This window comes from Schistocerca gregaria, chromosome 9 (genome assembly GCF_023897955.1).
Source record: "Schistocerca gregaria isolate iqSchGreg1 chromosome 9, iqSchGreg1.2, whole genome shotgun sequence".
Lineage (NCBI taxonomy): Eukaryota > Metazoa > Arthropoda > Insecta > Orthoptera > Acrididae > Schistocerca > Schistocerca gregaria.
This window is the reverse complement of record NC_064928.1, coordinates 23,926,326-23,942,267: the sequence shown is the minus strand read 5'-3', so window position 1 is coordinate 23,942,267 and position 15,942 is coordinate 23,926,326. Positions and strand designations below refer to the sequence as shown.

Below are 15,942 nucleotides of genomic sequence, written 5' to 3'. Positions count from 1 at the left end.
GGTCTTTTCTGACAGTTTCGCATGGTTGTATGATAGTTCTGTGGGTTGTACTCAAGTGAGGCAATCTTATGTAGAACCACCATCTTAACTTTTCTCTATGTTTTGTTGTTTCAGTCTCGAAACTTTTTGGACTGACTGAGGGGACACTACGTTATAGGGGCACTGCTGGTAAATGAGAAAAAAATCTAAGTATTGACGAGTCTGGTAAAGTCCTTTATTATCCAGCACACCATGAGAGCCTGTAAACACCGAAATGTTTGGAGTCCGATTCATTTGAGTCCGGTAATGCTGCGAGGCGTTGCTCAGTCTTGGTCATTTCCGATGCTGAGTCCACAGTCGACAGCCCAATTTCATCTGATGTGGGATCTGAGTTTGAAATAACGCAGGACTTAACAGAAGCAGTCGCTTAAAATTTCAGATGAAGTCCTTTGTTCCACACTGGTTTAGGGGAAGGTAAGACTTACCGGGACTTTTGATATTTGCCGGCATTTTATAATCACCATCACTACCGAAACCCGAAAAATCATCATTAACCGTAGTTTCAGCAAATACCTCTTCAAACATTTTTTGGAGTTTTACATCCTTATAACATGCTACTTTAATTAAAAAGAAGATAAATGAGCTAACACCCATAATACTAGCGCTAAATGTAACGGTAAAGGAACGACAGAACACCACAGTAAACGTAACAAAACGACAAGCAAACGTGAACTGTTTCGGAAATAAACACTATTCAGAACGATTAGGGAAATACATGTATGAGCGTTCGGTATGTTGAATCTGTTTTGATAGGAGCGGCACCTGTGGTCTTATTTCACAGCTTGAGATATTCGCTTTCAATGTGGGGAACAATGAAAATCATTGCCATCTATTGGCTGTGGTATCCATTACAGTGTCAGGTGACACGTCAGAGAGAAATGGGTACCGGTGTCCCAGCGGTTTCTAGAGACGTACACAGACGGAACTTGTCATTTGTGGACTCTGTATTCAACCACTGAGACATCTTAATACAATACAAGTTGCAAGGGCGGTTTGTTTGACCCAAAAAGGATGGCATTTCTGTCGCGTTGCTGCAGATGCCAACGCCTGTCCATGTGTCACCCACAGGTTGTGGACACGCTACGGAGGGACGGGTGAGTACACAAGGCGAGTTGGACAAGTTGCTGCGTGGTACGGATACCGCCACAGGACTGTAAGGCAGTCTCAGAACGGCCACTGGATCCGCTGTGTCCGATCAGACTGTCAGGAACAGGTCACTAGAAAGCACCTTACAACTCAGCCACGCTATTCGAGTACGCCGCTTGGCACGACAGCATCTTCCAGGTCGCCTTCAGTTCTGCTGTTCCCATGCCAACGGGCAATTTCGTCAATGGCGAAACGCGTTATTCACAGACCAGTCCAGATATCGTCTTGATGGCCGTGTTCTCGTCCGGAATCCAGTAGTGAGCTGTACCTGCCACATGTTGTGGCTCGAAAACTTCTTAAGTAACTGAACCCAGTACGTTGTCCTCAATGGTGAGTGTTCATCGGAGGTGAGGGTGTCATCTGCAGTGCCCCAGGGAAGTGTGGTAGGTCCGCTGTTGTTTTCTATCTACATAAATGATCTTTTGGATAGCGTGGATAGCAATGTATGGCTCTTTGCTGATGATGCTGTGGTGTATGGGAAGGTGTCGTCGTTGAGTGACTGTAGGAGGATACGAGATGACTTGGACAGGATTTGTGATAAATGCAAAGAATGGCAGATAAATATAGATAAATGTAAATTAATGCAGATGAATAGGAAAAAGAATCCCGTAATGTTTGAATACTCCATTAGTAGGGTAGTGCTTGACACAGTCACGTCGATTAAATATTTGGGCGTAACACTGCAGAGCAATATGAAGTGGGACAAGCATGTAATGGCAGTTGTGGGGAAGGCGGATTGTCGTCTTCGGTTCATTGGTGGAATTTTTGGAAGAAGTTGTTCATCTGTAAAGGAGACCGCATATAAAACACTAATATGACTTACTCTTGAGCACTGCTCGACGGTTTGGGATCCCTATCAGGTCGGATTGAGGGAGGACATACACTCCTGGAAATGGAAAAAAGAACACATTGACAACGGTGTGTCAGACACACCATACTTGCTCCGGACACTGCGAGAGGGCTGTACAAGCAATGACCACACGCACGGCACAGCGGACACACCAGGAACCGCGGTGTTGGCCGTCGAATGGCGCTAGCTGCGCAGCATTTGTGCACCGCCGCCATCGGTGTCAGCCAGTTTGCCGTGGCATACGGAGCTCCATCGCAGTGTTTAACACTGGTAGCATGCCGCGACAGCGTGGACGTGAACCGTATGTGCAGTTGACGGACTTTGAGCGAGGGCGTATAGTGGGCATGCGGGAGGCCGGGTGGCCGGACGTACCGCCGAATTGCTCAACACGTGGGGGGAGAGGTCTCCACAGTACATCGAAATTGTCGCCAGTGGTCGGCGGAAGGTGCACGTGCCCGTCGACCTGGGACCGGACCGCAGCGACGCACGGATGCACGCCAAGACCGTAGGATCCTACGCAGTGCCGTAGGGGACCGCACCGCCACTTCCCAGCAAATTAAGGACACTGTTGCTCCTGGGGTATGGGCGAGGACCATTCGCAACCGTCTCCATGAAGCTGGGCTACGGTCCCGCACACCGTTAGGCCGTCTTCCGCTCACGCCCCAACATCGTGCAGCCCGCCTCCAGTGGTATCGCGACAGGCGTGAATGGAGGGACGAATGGAGACGTGTGGTCTTCAGCGATGAGAGTCGCTTCTGCCTTGGTGCCAATGATGGTCGTATGCGTGTTTGGCGCCGTGCAGGTGAGCGCCACAATCAGGACTGCATACGACCGAGGCACACAGGGTCAACACCCGGCATCACGGTGTGGGAAGCGATCTCCTACACTGGCCGTACACCTCTGGTGATCGTCGAAGGGACACTGAATAGTGCACGGTACATCCAAACAGTCATCGAACCCATCGTTCTACCATTCCTAGACCGGTAAGGGAACTTGCTGTTCCAACAGGAGAATGCACGTCCGCATGTATCCCGTGCCACCCAATGTGCTCTAGAAGGTGTAAGTCAACTACCCTGGCCAGCAAGATCTCCGGATCTGTTCCCCATTGAGCATGTTTGGGACTGGATGAAGCGTCGTCTCACGCGGTCTGCACGTCCAGCACGAACGCTGGTCCAACTGAGGCGCCAGGTGGAAATGGCATGGCAAGCCGTTACACAGGACTACATCCAGCATCTCTACGATCGTCTCCATGGGAGAATAGGAGCCTGCATTGCTGCGAAAGGTGGATATACACTGTACTAGTGCCGACATTGTGCATGCTCTGTTGCCTGTGTCTATGTGCCTGTGGTTCTGTCAGTGTGATCATGTGATGTATTTGACCCCAGGAATGTGTCAATAAAGTTTCCCCTTCCTGGGACAATGAATTGACGGTGTTCTTATTTCAATTTCCAGGAGTGTAGAAGCAATTCAGAGGCGGGCTGCTAGATTTGTTACTGGTAGGTTTGATCATCACGCGAGTATTATGTAAATGCTTCAGGAACTTGGGAGGGAGTCTCTAGAGGAAAGGAGGCGTTCTTTTCGTGCTACTGAGGAAATTTAGAGAACCAGCATTTGAGGCTGACTGCAGTACAATTTTACTGAAGCCAACTTACATTTCGCGGAAAGACCACAAAGGTAAGGTAAGAGAGATTAGAGCTAGTACAGATGCATATAGGCAGTAATTTTTCCCTCGTTCTATTTGGAACAGGGAGAGAAGATGCTAGTTGTGGTACGAGGTACCCTGTGCCACGCACCGTATGGTGGATTGCGGAGTATGTATGTAGATGCTGTCCACGAAAACTACAGATTTCGAAGGTTCTGTGATATTGTGGGGAGGCTTCAGTGTTGACAGTCACATGGATCATGTCGTTGTCCATGGTCGCCTAACCACCAGACAGTACGGTCCTGCTGGACCGTGTGGTGGCTGCTGTGTGTGGTGGTGGCCCTGAATCCCTTCTAATGTCAGGGCCCACGTGGTGGACGTCAGAAGGGGTGTCTCTGCGAAGCTTTCACGTCGAAGTAATGGAATGGCCGACAGTGGGTTCCAACCTAAATCCCTCCATGCATATATGGGGCATATCTGACAGATGTGTTCGTAGTCCTGTACCACCACGGTCTTTCTAACAACTATGGGGGTTGTCACTGAAGAATGGGAACGGATACCACAAGGAGGCCCTCTGTAGACTCACGTGGAATGTGCCACACAGGTGTCAGGCAGTCGTAGACGCTATACGAGGTGCTATCCAAAATTTTCGGGACTGGTGCTGCCAAGTGTTGGAAACCTTACCCATGGACTAATGGTTACCACCAGCCACAAAGTAGTTCCCATCCGCAAGAACACACTGGTGCCAGCGCTTCTGCCACTGGTCAAACGTTTCCTGGAAGCCCTGTTCTTTGAGATGCTTCTCGAATCCTCTCTAGAGTGTCGAACCGACGGATTTTCAACTCGACTTTTATTTTTGGGAATACCGCGAAGTCTCAAGGTGCCAAATCTGGCGAGTACGGTGGGTGGGGTACTACCGCCATGTTGTTTTTTGCCAAAAAGGTCCCGGTGAGCGAGGGCGTGTGGCAGGTGCGTTGTCGTGATGCAGCCGCCACTTCCGTTGACGCGAAAGTCTGGGCCGTCGTCGCCGCACGTTTTCGTGGAGCCGTCGCAAAACGTCACATTAGTACGCGGTATTCACTGTTTGGTTGGGTGGGACGAATTCTTTGTGCACAATTCGCTTGGTATCAAAGAAAACGACGATCGTGCTCTTTGCTTTGCTCTTCGCCTGTCTCGTTTTATTTCCGTCTCGGAGAGTCCGGGAGCCGGGTCCTTCCACTGGGACAATTGTTGCTTTGCCTCTGAGTAGTACATGTGAACCCAGCTCCCGTCGCCCGTGATAACCCGTGACAAGAATGTCGGATCATCAGTTGCTGTGCCTTCTGATCGGCAGTGAAGATCCTCAGCACAAATTATGCGGCGACACGGTGCATGCCCAATTCATCAGTCAACATTCGTTGACATGTCCCATAACAATATCCTCTTCATCTGCAAGGTCTGGAATGGTTCGACGTCGATCTGCACGAACCAGCTGTTGTTGTCTGGCAACAGTGTCTGGCGTTGTGCAGCTAATGGGCCTTCCTGTGTGAGCATCATCTTCGACGTCCGTACGGCCGGCCCTTAACCGAGCATGGCACTGAAACACACGAGTACGGCTCACGCTCTGTCCCCAAAATACTTGTTGAATCATTGCAAGGCTCTCCATAGCACTTTTCCCGAGATTCGCACAGAATTTGATACACACGCGCTGTTCTGTTCGCGGATCCATCGTAAAATCGCCATACACCAAACACAGAATATTATGTAAATCACTGTGGACACGCAACACTTTCTTCCAGCTGAATTCCACTCTGCACACTGACTCATCAGATATGCAGCACTCGCCACCTATCGGTGCAAAGATCTACTACTCCTACTTTCCAGATGGCAGCACCAGTCCCGAAAATTTCGGATTCCACCTCGTACACATCACTGAAGCTCTCAGACTCCAGTGTAAAGCACCCAGGGTGAAAGGACGAATGATGGTTTCCGCTTTGTTCCCGACACCTGTCGCATATTTCAGTTCTTTTCTGTAAACGATTAAGGATGTAATGATGCTTTGTTGTGTACTTAATCTGTGAAAGAGAAATGTATAATTTGGTAATAAGCCCAGTCTTCAATTATTGCCCAACGAAATATGGCAAACGTCCAAAGTTATGTTCCCCTAATTCTTCTGAGCACTGTATCGCATTACCTCGTTAGGTCCTGCCATCTAGCGCTAAAATGATGAAATAAGAGCATTAAAGAACTTATGTGGTTTCGCGGGAACAGTAACATTACATTTGAAATGCAAGAACAATGCGGAAGGCTGCATAACATAATATTATGGTGGTTGTATTTCCCTTTTTTTTTCTCTACTCGACATACACTGCTGGCCATTAAAATTGCTACACCACGAAGATGACGTGCTACAGACGCGACATTTAACCGACAGGAAGAAGAGGCTGTGATATGCAAATGATTAGCTTTTAAGAGCATTCACACAAGGTTGGCGCTGCTGACGGCACCTACAACGTGCTGACATGAGGAAGTTTCAACCGATTTGTCATACATAAACAGCAGTTCACCGGCGTTTCCTGGTGAAACGTTGTTGTGATGCCTCGTGTAAGGAGGAGAAATGCGAACCATCACGTTTCCGACTTTGATAAAGGTCGCATTGTAGCCTATCGCGATTCTGGTTTATCGTATCGCGACATTGTTGCTCGTGTTGGTCGTGATCCAATGACTGTTAGCAGAATACGGAATCTGTGGTTCAGGAGGGTCATACGCAACGCCTTGCTGTACCCCAACGGCCTCGTATCACTAGCAGTCCAGATTATCCGCATGCCTGTAACGGGTCGTGCAGCAACGTCTCGATCCCTGAGTCAACAGAGGGGGACGTTTGCAAGACAACAACCATCTCCACGAACAGTTCGACGACGTTTGCAGCAGCATGGACTATCAGCTCGGAGACCATGGTTGCGGTTACGCTTGACGCTGCATCACAGGCAGGAGCGCCTGCGATGGTGTATTCAACGACAAACCTGGGTGCACGAATGGCAAAGCATTTTGTCGGATGAATGCAGGTTCTGTTTACAGGACCATGATGGTTGCATCCGTGTTTATTGACATCGTGGTGAGCGCACATTGGAAGCGTCATCTACATACTGGCGTGTCACCCGGCGTGATGGTATGCCATTTGTTACACGTTTCGGTCACCTCTTGTTCGCATTGACGGCACTTTGAACACTGGACGTTACATTCCAGATGTGTTACGACCCGTGGCTCTACCCTTCATTCGATCCCTGCGAAATCCTACATTCCTGCAGGATAATGCACGACCGTATGTTGCAGGTCCTGTACAGGCCTTTCTGGATACAGAAAATGTTCGACTGTTGCCCTGGCCAGCACATTCTCCAGATCTCTCACCAATTAAAAACGTCTCGTCAATGGTGACCGAACAACTGGCTCGTCACAATACGCCAGCCACTACTCTTGATGAACTGTAGTGTTGTGTTGAAGCTTTATGGGCAGCTGTACCTGTACACGCTATCCAAGCTCTGTTTGACTCAATTCCCAGGCGTATCAAGGCCGTTATCACAGCCAGGGTGGTTGTTCTGTGTGCTGATTTCTCAGGATCTATGCACCCAAATTACGTGATAATGAAATCATATGTCAGTTCTAGTATAGTACATTTGCCCAATGAATACGCGTTTATCATCTGCATTTGTTCTTCGTGTAGCAATTTTAATGTTCAGTAGTGTAATAATTTTCATTCGTCACTTCTGCCTGGATATATACATCATGGATGTGTGAGACTCGAAAAGGTCCCTGGAAAAACATAGTTTAATTGGATTGAAGCGGCTATGGCTGGGCTTCAGGTAAGATCCGCCACTTCGTTTGATGCTGAGGTGCTGTTCCAATACACGTGGAGGACATCTGCAGCGGTGTTGATTTTAGGGGGGAATAGCAAGTGGGCTAAGGCACGGAAGAGAATTAGGATCGAGGAAGGAGGTGCGCTAGGGTAGCTACTGTGGCAGGGTGGCGTACTGGTTAGTGCGGCTGTCTAGTGACCAGCAGACCGGGGTTCCAGTACCAGTCTGGGAAGAAACTTCATTCCTCGCTTCAGTCTGCTTACGTACATAATATTATGGCAACCACACGGTAAGTGTTGAAACCACCATTTTAACTTTCCTCTACTTCTTTTAATCCAGTCTTGAAATTTTTTGTACCGTACTCGTCTGCACGGAGATAGATCATACAGAAACGAAAGAGTTTTACGTCCCACCGACAATGAGGTCTTTAGCGAAAGAGCACTAGCTCGAACTGGGGAAAAAATGTTCAAATGTGTGTGAAATCTTGTGGGACTTAACTGCTAAGGTCATCAGTCCCTAAGCTTACACGCTACTTAATATAAATTATCCTAAGGACAAACACACACACCCATGCGCGAGGGAGGACTCGAACCTACGCCGGGACCAGCCGCACAGTCCATGACTGCAGCGCCTATAGACCGCTCGGCTAATCCTGCGCGGTGAACTGGTGAAAGAAATCGGTCACGCCTTTTAAATGAAACAACCCCGGCATTGACTTTAAGCGGTTTAGGGGAATCACACAAAAACTAAACGTGGATAGGCTGACGGAGACACGAACCGTTGCCCTCCTAATTGAGAGTCCGGTGACTTACCACTGCCCCACACTGCTGGCCGGAGACAGCTCCTCGCTACAGGAATGTTTTCTCTACAACGAACTCCAACAACTGTTGTGGTTCGCCGCCAAAGTGTACAACTTCTCTTGTATGCGTCACACTACTTGACAGAGCAGCCAACAGTTTTGTGGCGAAGAGGCAGAAAATGGTTCAGGTGGCTCTGAGCCCTATGCGGCTTAGCTTCTGATGTCATCAGTCGCCTAGAACTTAGAACTAGTTTAACCTAACTAACCTAAGGACATCACACACATCCATGTCCGAGGCAGGATTCGAACCTGCCACCGCAAGGGTCGCTCGGCTCCAGGAAGAGGCAGACAACACTAGTCTAGCTCTAAGAACCAAAGCAATAATTCCAGAAACACACATTATATTTAGTAGTCTATATTGTATGTAATGCGAAGTCAGAACTGTGCAGTATGTAGGTAACGTACTTCAAGTTTATTTATTTAATCGTATGGCTAGGACCCGGGCCCAGAGGTTTGAGAATCCGTCATCCTGACAATTTTTTTATTATTATTTTTCATTTTGTTCAGTATAGTTCCTTGCATTTGGTCTGTGCGGGCGTCCAAGTTGATCGTTGCTTCCTTTACTCAGTTCTGTTATTACAGAGGACTGCCGGCCCTCTGACCGAACACGCTGGGCTACCGCGCCGGCGCCATTCAGCTATCGGCGGCAGGTACTTCAACTAAATGGACTGAAAAAATCGGCTCTTCGTGGAACAGTACGCAAAGGATAAAAATGATAATAAATTTTTAAAAGCATATATCTAAAACCATAATCATTTAGAGATTGCTACACACTAGATGAACAAAAATACGTCTATCCAAGAGACTGCTTAGTGCTGAAGTTTAAATTAATCTATAGTGGAAAGGTTAAGAAAATTGTAAAAGAACAGAGGAGCACAGTAGTCAAAAAGTTACAAATAGTTGTTAAAATATGGAAATTACCGGCAAATTAACGCAAAGAATAAAGCAAGCAGGTTTATCTGTCTTTGAGTTTGTACACGATCAAGATAGCAATCGCTTAACAAGAGTCTATGTCAAAAGAATCTACATCTACATCCATACTCCGCAAGCCACCTGACGATGTATGGCGGAGGGTACCTTGAGTACCTCTATTGGTTCTCCCTTCTATTCCAGTCTCGTATTGTTCGTGGAAAGAAGGATTGTAGCTGTGCCTCTGTGTGGGCTGTAATCTCTCTGGTTTTATAATCATGGTCTCTTCGCGAGATATATGTAGGAGGGAGCAATATACTGCTCGACTCCTCGGTGAAGGTATGTTCTCGGAACTTCAACAAAAGCCCGTACCAAGCTATTGAGCGTCTCTCCTGCAGAGTCTTCCACTGGAGTTTATCTATCTTCTCCGTAACGCTTTCGCGACTACTAAATGATCCTGTAACGAAGCGCGCTCCTGTCCGTTGGATCTTCTCTATCTCTTCACTCAACCGTATCTGGTACAGATCCCACATTGCTGAGCAGTACTCAAGCAGTGGGCGAACAAGCGTACTGTAACATACTTCCTTTGTTTTCGGGTTACATTTCCTTAGGATTCTTCCAAACAATCTTACTCTGGCATCTGCTTTACCGACGATCAACTTTATATGATTATTCCATTTTAAATCACTCCTAATGCGTACTCACAGATAATTTATGGAATTAAATGTTTCCAGTTGCTGACCTGTTATATTGTAGCTAAATGATAAGGGATCTTTCTTTCTATGTATTCGCATCACATTACACTTGTCTACATTGAGATTCAATTGCCATTCCCTGCACCATGCGTCAATCGCTGCAGATCCTCGTGCATTTCTGTACAATTTTCCATTGTTACAACCTCTCGATATACCACAGCATCATTCGCAAAAAGCCTCAGTGAACCTCCGATATCTCTCCATTGAGAACGACATGCTGCGTTCTGTTATCTAGGAACTCTTCAATCCAATCACATAATTGGTCTGATAGTCGATATGCTCTTACTTTGTTCATTAAACGACTGTGGGGAACTGTATCGAACGCCTTGCGGAAGTCAGGAAACATGGCATCTACATGGGAACATCAATGAACCGCAGGAAAGGATTGCAGGAATGTCTATTTAGAATTAAATAAGGAAACATAAAGAACCAAAAGAGCGAAAGAGCGCCATTTTCTAAAAAAATTTTATTCTAATCAAGACTGGTGAGAGAATAGGTTTAAAGTAGTCTGAAGGCAGAATAAACAGGATTACACAACCTGTGAGAATATGTGCAACAACAGTTAATGCGGATTCAATAGAACGTGAAAGAGGTACACATGCAACACATCATTTGCCGCACTACAGGAAGGACGTAAGCATTACTGACGCTCTCCCTAAGACAGTAAGGGCGCAAGTGTGCCAGACACGTAAGACTCAGAGCTGGCGACCCTCCAACAGGAATTCGTCTCAGCAACAAATCTTCCAAGGGGTCTAGAATGATGAAGCACTTCCAGACGAAGTTCGTATTTATACATCACACCATCTCGCCGAAAATTACCCAAAGTCTGATGTACTTCATCGGCAAGACTTAAAATCTAACTTTACTGATCATGGAAGACATAAATCCGGTATGGTCTAGTGGCTAGGATACCTGGCTCTCACCCAGGAGGCTCGGGTTCGATTCCCGGTACCGGAAATATTTTATTCTCCTAAATTAATGTTGGATCACAAACGCGTAAGAAATGTAAGATGCCTTAACGTCAGTTTTTTCGCGTCTTATAATTCATATAACTTTGATTTCTGTTTCTATGTAATCGGTAGCCAGTTATCTCCGTATGAGTTTCCTTGCTGTATCTGAAAAATGTGCACCAAATCCTACCTATAAGCCAAATTTCAACATTATTATGTCTTTGTGTTTACAATACCATACTGCATACCACTTATTTCCTCTATTCTGTTATTTTGTCTTGCTTATTGTGTGCATTTCACATATTGTGTGTCCACCTTTCTTCCTTAAATCTTAAGTACATGATGATTAAAATAGTGACATAATATTGCTAATAGTCAAAGTAAGAAAATTATCAAATAGTTTAAAACAATGCTTAAAATGTCAGTTGCCTTACACGCATTTATCTATATTTTCAGACCAAATGCCTATTCATAGTTACTGATTTCCTGTCATGTCGACATTAATAACTAACTATAACAACAGCGTAAATATCGTCGATATGTTATCTCTGATAAGATAGTTTACTATTTGTTAGTGTACTATTATTTTTATACTCTATAAGTATATTGTTATGTTACAACAATGGGCTGCCGCCGCGCTAGCCCTCTAGTTTTGCTAAGGAAAATAAAAGACATTACGAGAGGAACATATTGAAAGAAATAACGGAAAATTATATTCCAATTTATATGCAAAATAGCAGTAAAAGCCTCCTACTTTGAACTGTATTCTTGTTATTAATTCCAAATAAAATATATGTTAGACGGCTTTTCAAGAAAGAACCTACGAAATGCCTAAGTGAAATGATGAGACAATGCGGTGGAATAATACCAAAATGTGGAAAACTGAAGCAACTAAGGTGGTCTTAGGAAACAGTAAACTGGAGCTCAGATAGCCTTGGGTGACAAAAGAAATATTAAAGGTAATTCGGGAAAGAAGTAAGCCCAGGAAGTAAAACAATGTAGATGACAACAAAAATTAAAGATCGCTTTAAAACCAAATGCTGATCAGAAAAAAGCAGACCAAATGGGTTGCTGAAGAGGTACAAGAAGATCAGAAAAAGGAAAAACAGGATGTTATTCATACGAAAATCAGAGCCCTTAAGTACAAAGCTAGAACGAAATCCTTAGTAATTAAGAATAAAGAGGGAATGTTACTGAAATTCAATGATGAGACATGTACATGTTGAAAAGAATACACAGCAGTACTATACGATCACAAGAATTTTAAGAACTCTAAAACTGTGAATGAAGACATCAATAAGTCTGAAACAGAAATGCAGGGTCTTCCAAAGATGAGACACGAATTTGAACATATTCAGGGTCTCAAAGAAGGAAAAGTAACCGCTGTTGATGACATTCCTGCAAAATTTACATAATAACATTGAAAGACGATTTGTTTAATCATATTGGAGTTTTAAGCTCAGTTCATGAGCTCGCAGAAAAATAATAATGAATTAAGGATGGTCTGTCTTTTTCGCTAGTCGAAAAATTATTGTTTTTTTTATCATTTAAACATGTTTCACACAACTGTGGCATCTTCAGTGTTTTTATTAAACTATTTTGGTGAAATACATACATACAAGTTATATTTAGGTTAAGGTGTATGACACATCAGTTTTGTATGTCATTTAATTGTATGTGCACTTCAGCTTCTATTTTACATTGTGTCCGTTCTGTGGCTGTCAAGCAAAATCAGCCAAAAGTGTAACATAGTACACCATGTCATCTGAGGGATGTTAGAAAATAGTCTTCACTGAATTTTTTGTTTATTATCATGTCTTTAAAACGTGTGTTATGATAAAATTCATGGCATATGGCCGCTTTTGGCCTTGACATAGCAGTATTTTGCTAGTCCTTACTGAAAAAAGTTTGTTTTTATGTATAAAACGTGTTTATATGTAGCTGAGTTGAACCTGTGGACATTGATAAAAGTTTTATGAAGCTTGGGTATGGTGAACAATTTCGTGTAGTTTGTCATTTATGGATTAGTTTCGTAATTTAACGGTCTGTACTCACGTTTTGTCCTGTTCGTAGGTAAATACTGCGTCCTGTTCTGGACAGCATAAATTTACGTCTCTGATTGCGCTTCCGACGGTCGTACGTTCACTGTTTTGTTTTGACGTCCGCGAACTTTGAATCTGTTCCATTTGTTTCTGTTCTCTCTCCCTCTCTCTTTGTGTGTGTGTGTGTGTGTGTGTGTTATACTGTGTTCTCCGATAATTCGTCTAGAGTGTTGAATACACAGTAATGTTTGGTCATTGATAACCCTTATCCCTGTGTGATAGCTTTCGAGATGTGGTAATTTTCTTATATTGTTAAAAGTCTGTCATTGTGGTCTTTCAATTACTTTGATTGTTTCTTCAGTTGTTATGTGTGTGTACACTGATGTGACGTCGAGTAAGAGTAGTGTAGCTGTGTTGCGTGCATTCATACCTCGCAGTGTTGGCCAATAAACGGATCGTATTAACGCTTAGCGTATTTTTGTGCAAGCATACACTTTTTTAAATCGAAAAATGCCCACTGACATTAACAAGCTAAAAGCAGGGTAAATTAGAAAGTCAATGGTGTCCGTTGCAGTATTGTAGTGGGATTCGTTTACGAGGTGTCGAATTTTGAAAAGTCTGCAAACCGACACTTGCTTGTGCCATTCAACGTGCGTAGTTGCTACGTACGACGTCGCTATGTTTGCTTACAGTGTGCCTGTGTGTTCCTTGGGTGCACTGCGATATGCTGGCCAGTTAGTGTGTGGCACTTCAAGCAGTGGGTCGTGAGCGGCGAAGCGATTAACCAAAGCAGGAAAAGCCGACATGCTCGTCGTGTGCGAAGAGTGTAGGAAGAATACAGTTCGTTCTTTGTACGGTATATGCTGCAAGATATCCCAATAGACGTCAAGCATCTCGGCAATTATTTCTCGACCTTTCCTATCAGTTGCGTCAAAGTGGCAGGGTAAATTTTAAACAAAGCAAAAGAAGGTAACAAATGACGACAGAGGAGGGGAAGGAAATTTAATGTTCGTGCTGCTGTTGAAGTTGACCCCCACGTTAGTTACCGCGCAATCGCACGAGGAAATCTCATGAATCAAGCAACTGTCCTATACATTTTCCATCGACATAGCTTCAATCCCTATCACAACTCTCTCCATCAAGAGCTGCATGGAAACTATTATGAGAATCGTGTTATCTTCTGTACATGGGCATTAAGAGAGGATACTCCAGATGCATAGTGTTTCTTTTTTATTGATGAGGCCACATTTACCAGTCGTGGCCAGCTAAACCCACGAAACATGCACCGCTGGTCTGTTGACAATTCGCGTTGGCTTCATCAGGTGCAATGTCAGCGTCCACGAAATGTAAACGTGCGGTGTGGGGTAGTGGAACGTCAGTTCATAGGCGCGTGTTTCATAGATGGAACACTGAAAGTGCACAAGTATTGCAGTCTTCTAACACACCACCTTCCATTGACGCTAGATGTTCCTTTGTAGATTAGAGAGACCTGTGGTACCAACATGATGCTTGTATAGCACACAGTACACGATGTCTTCGCGAATTGTTTCCATGTCCTCGGACGCAGCGGACTTGTACCTCGGTCTGCCCTTTCCCCCGATTTGACGCCTGTAGACTTTTTCGTGTGGGGAAAGCTGAAAGACGCTGTCTACAGGAATATACCAACTACACCCGATGACATTCAACGACGAATTACTGCAGCCTGCTCTGACATCTCCGCTGAAACGCTAGCGCTTGTCCAGCAGTCGTTCCATATCAGACTGGATGCGTGTACTGGCGCTTCTGGTGGTCATTCTGAAAACAGCCCATGTTGGTCAATTGTCTCGTTACTTGTCAGAATCCACTTAACTGGTGTATGTACATATGTTGTTCATTAGTGTGTGCTACAATAGGTTTTGTACAAGAGTCGGTTTGGAAACTTTTCAAAATACGATATCTCGTAAACGACTCGCTCTAGAATACTGCAATGAGCACTACTGACATTCTAATTTACACCACTTTTAGTTTGATAATGCCAATAGACTTTTTCCACATAAAAACTCGATATTTGTACAAAAATAAATGATAAGTTCACAAAGCTACATGTATCACATTCGAACAACCGAAATAAAATGTTCAAACGTACTTACTTTCTGTATTTTAATTTAAAAAGCTACCTGTTACCAACTGTTCGTCTAAAATTGTGATGTTTGTGACTACTAAAGCGCCATCTATCAGAAAGCGAAAAAAGTGGTCCAACTAAGACATTCATATTTGTTTACGTACTACACGAATATGTAATAAGAAATGGGGGTTCCTATTTTTAAAAAAGCAGTTGATATTCGTTTGACCTATGGCAGCGCCATCTAGCGGGCCAACCATATCGCCATCTGGTTTCCCCCTTGAAGCTAGACAAGTTTCGTTCCTTGTAGTTTTTTTCCTTTGATGCTTATTTCGTAACATATTTGGGCCGGTCACGATCAATGGACCACCCTGCATATATGGGTTGGAACTTTAATAGTGGCCACTATTTATTTACATCTGATACGTTTTTCAAAGTTTTACTGCCAGCGACGTGGAAGCCGTAGCATACTATTAGCAGTGGCAGTTGTGTTGACAGTTCGAGCGACGCGGTCTACTGCCCGACGAATTTGTAGCAGTTCTGAAGCGAATGCCGTGAAGTGTTTACTTCGACTTAGAAATCGAGTTGGACTCATAACGAGGGCTGAAGTAGGTGGTACAGCTCTTAGCAGCCTCATCAGTCAAACAAATCAGTAACAGCTTGCAGTGTACGTGCTTGAGCACTGCCGTGCAAAATGATGGTCAGGTCGTGCAGAAAGTGTCATCACTTCTGTCTCTGTGCTGTTCTTTTGTGCAACATGACCTACGATCAGCTTAGAGACAGAAGTGATGACACTTTCTGCACGACTTGGCCATC

The 15,942-nt window shown here is 44.7% G+C and overlaps 1 non-coding gene across 1 annotated transcript; it reads left to right on the top strand.

Annotated features, from left to right (window-relative positions):
• Window positions 1–10,918: 10,918 nt before the first annotated feature.
• On the top strand, window positions 10,919–10,990 carry Trnae-cuc (transfer RNA glutamic acid (anticodon CUC)). Its single transcript has one exon. It is a non-coding gene; the product is annotated as a tRNA-Glu (tRNA).
• Window positions 10,991–15,942: the final 4,952 nt, after the last annotated feature.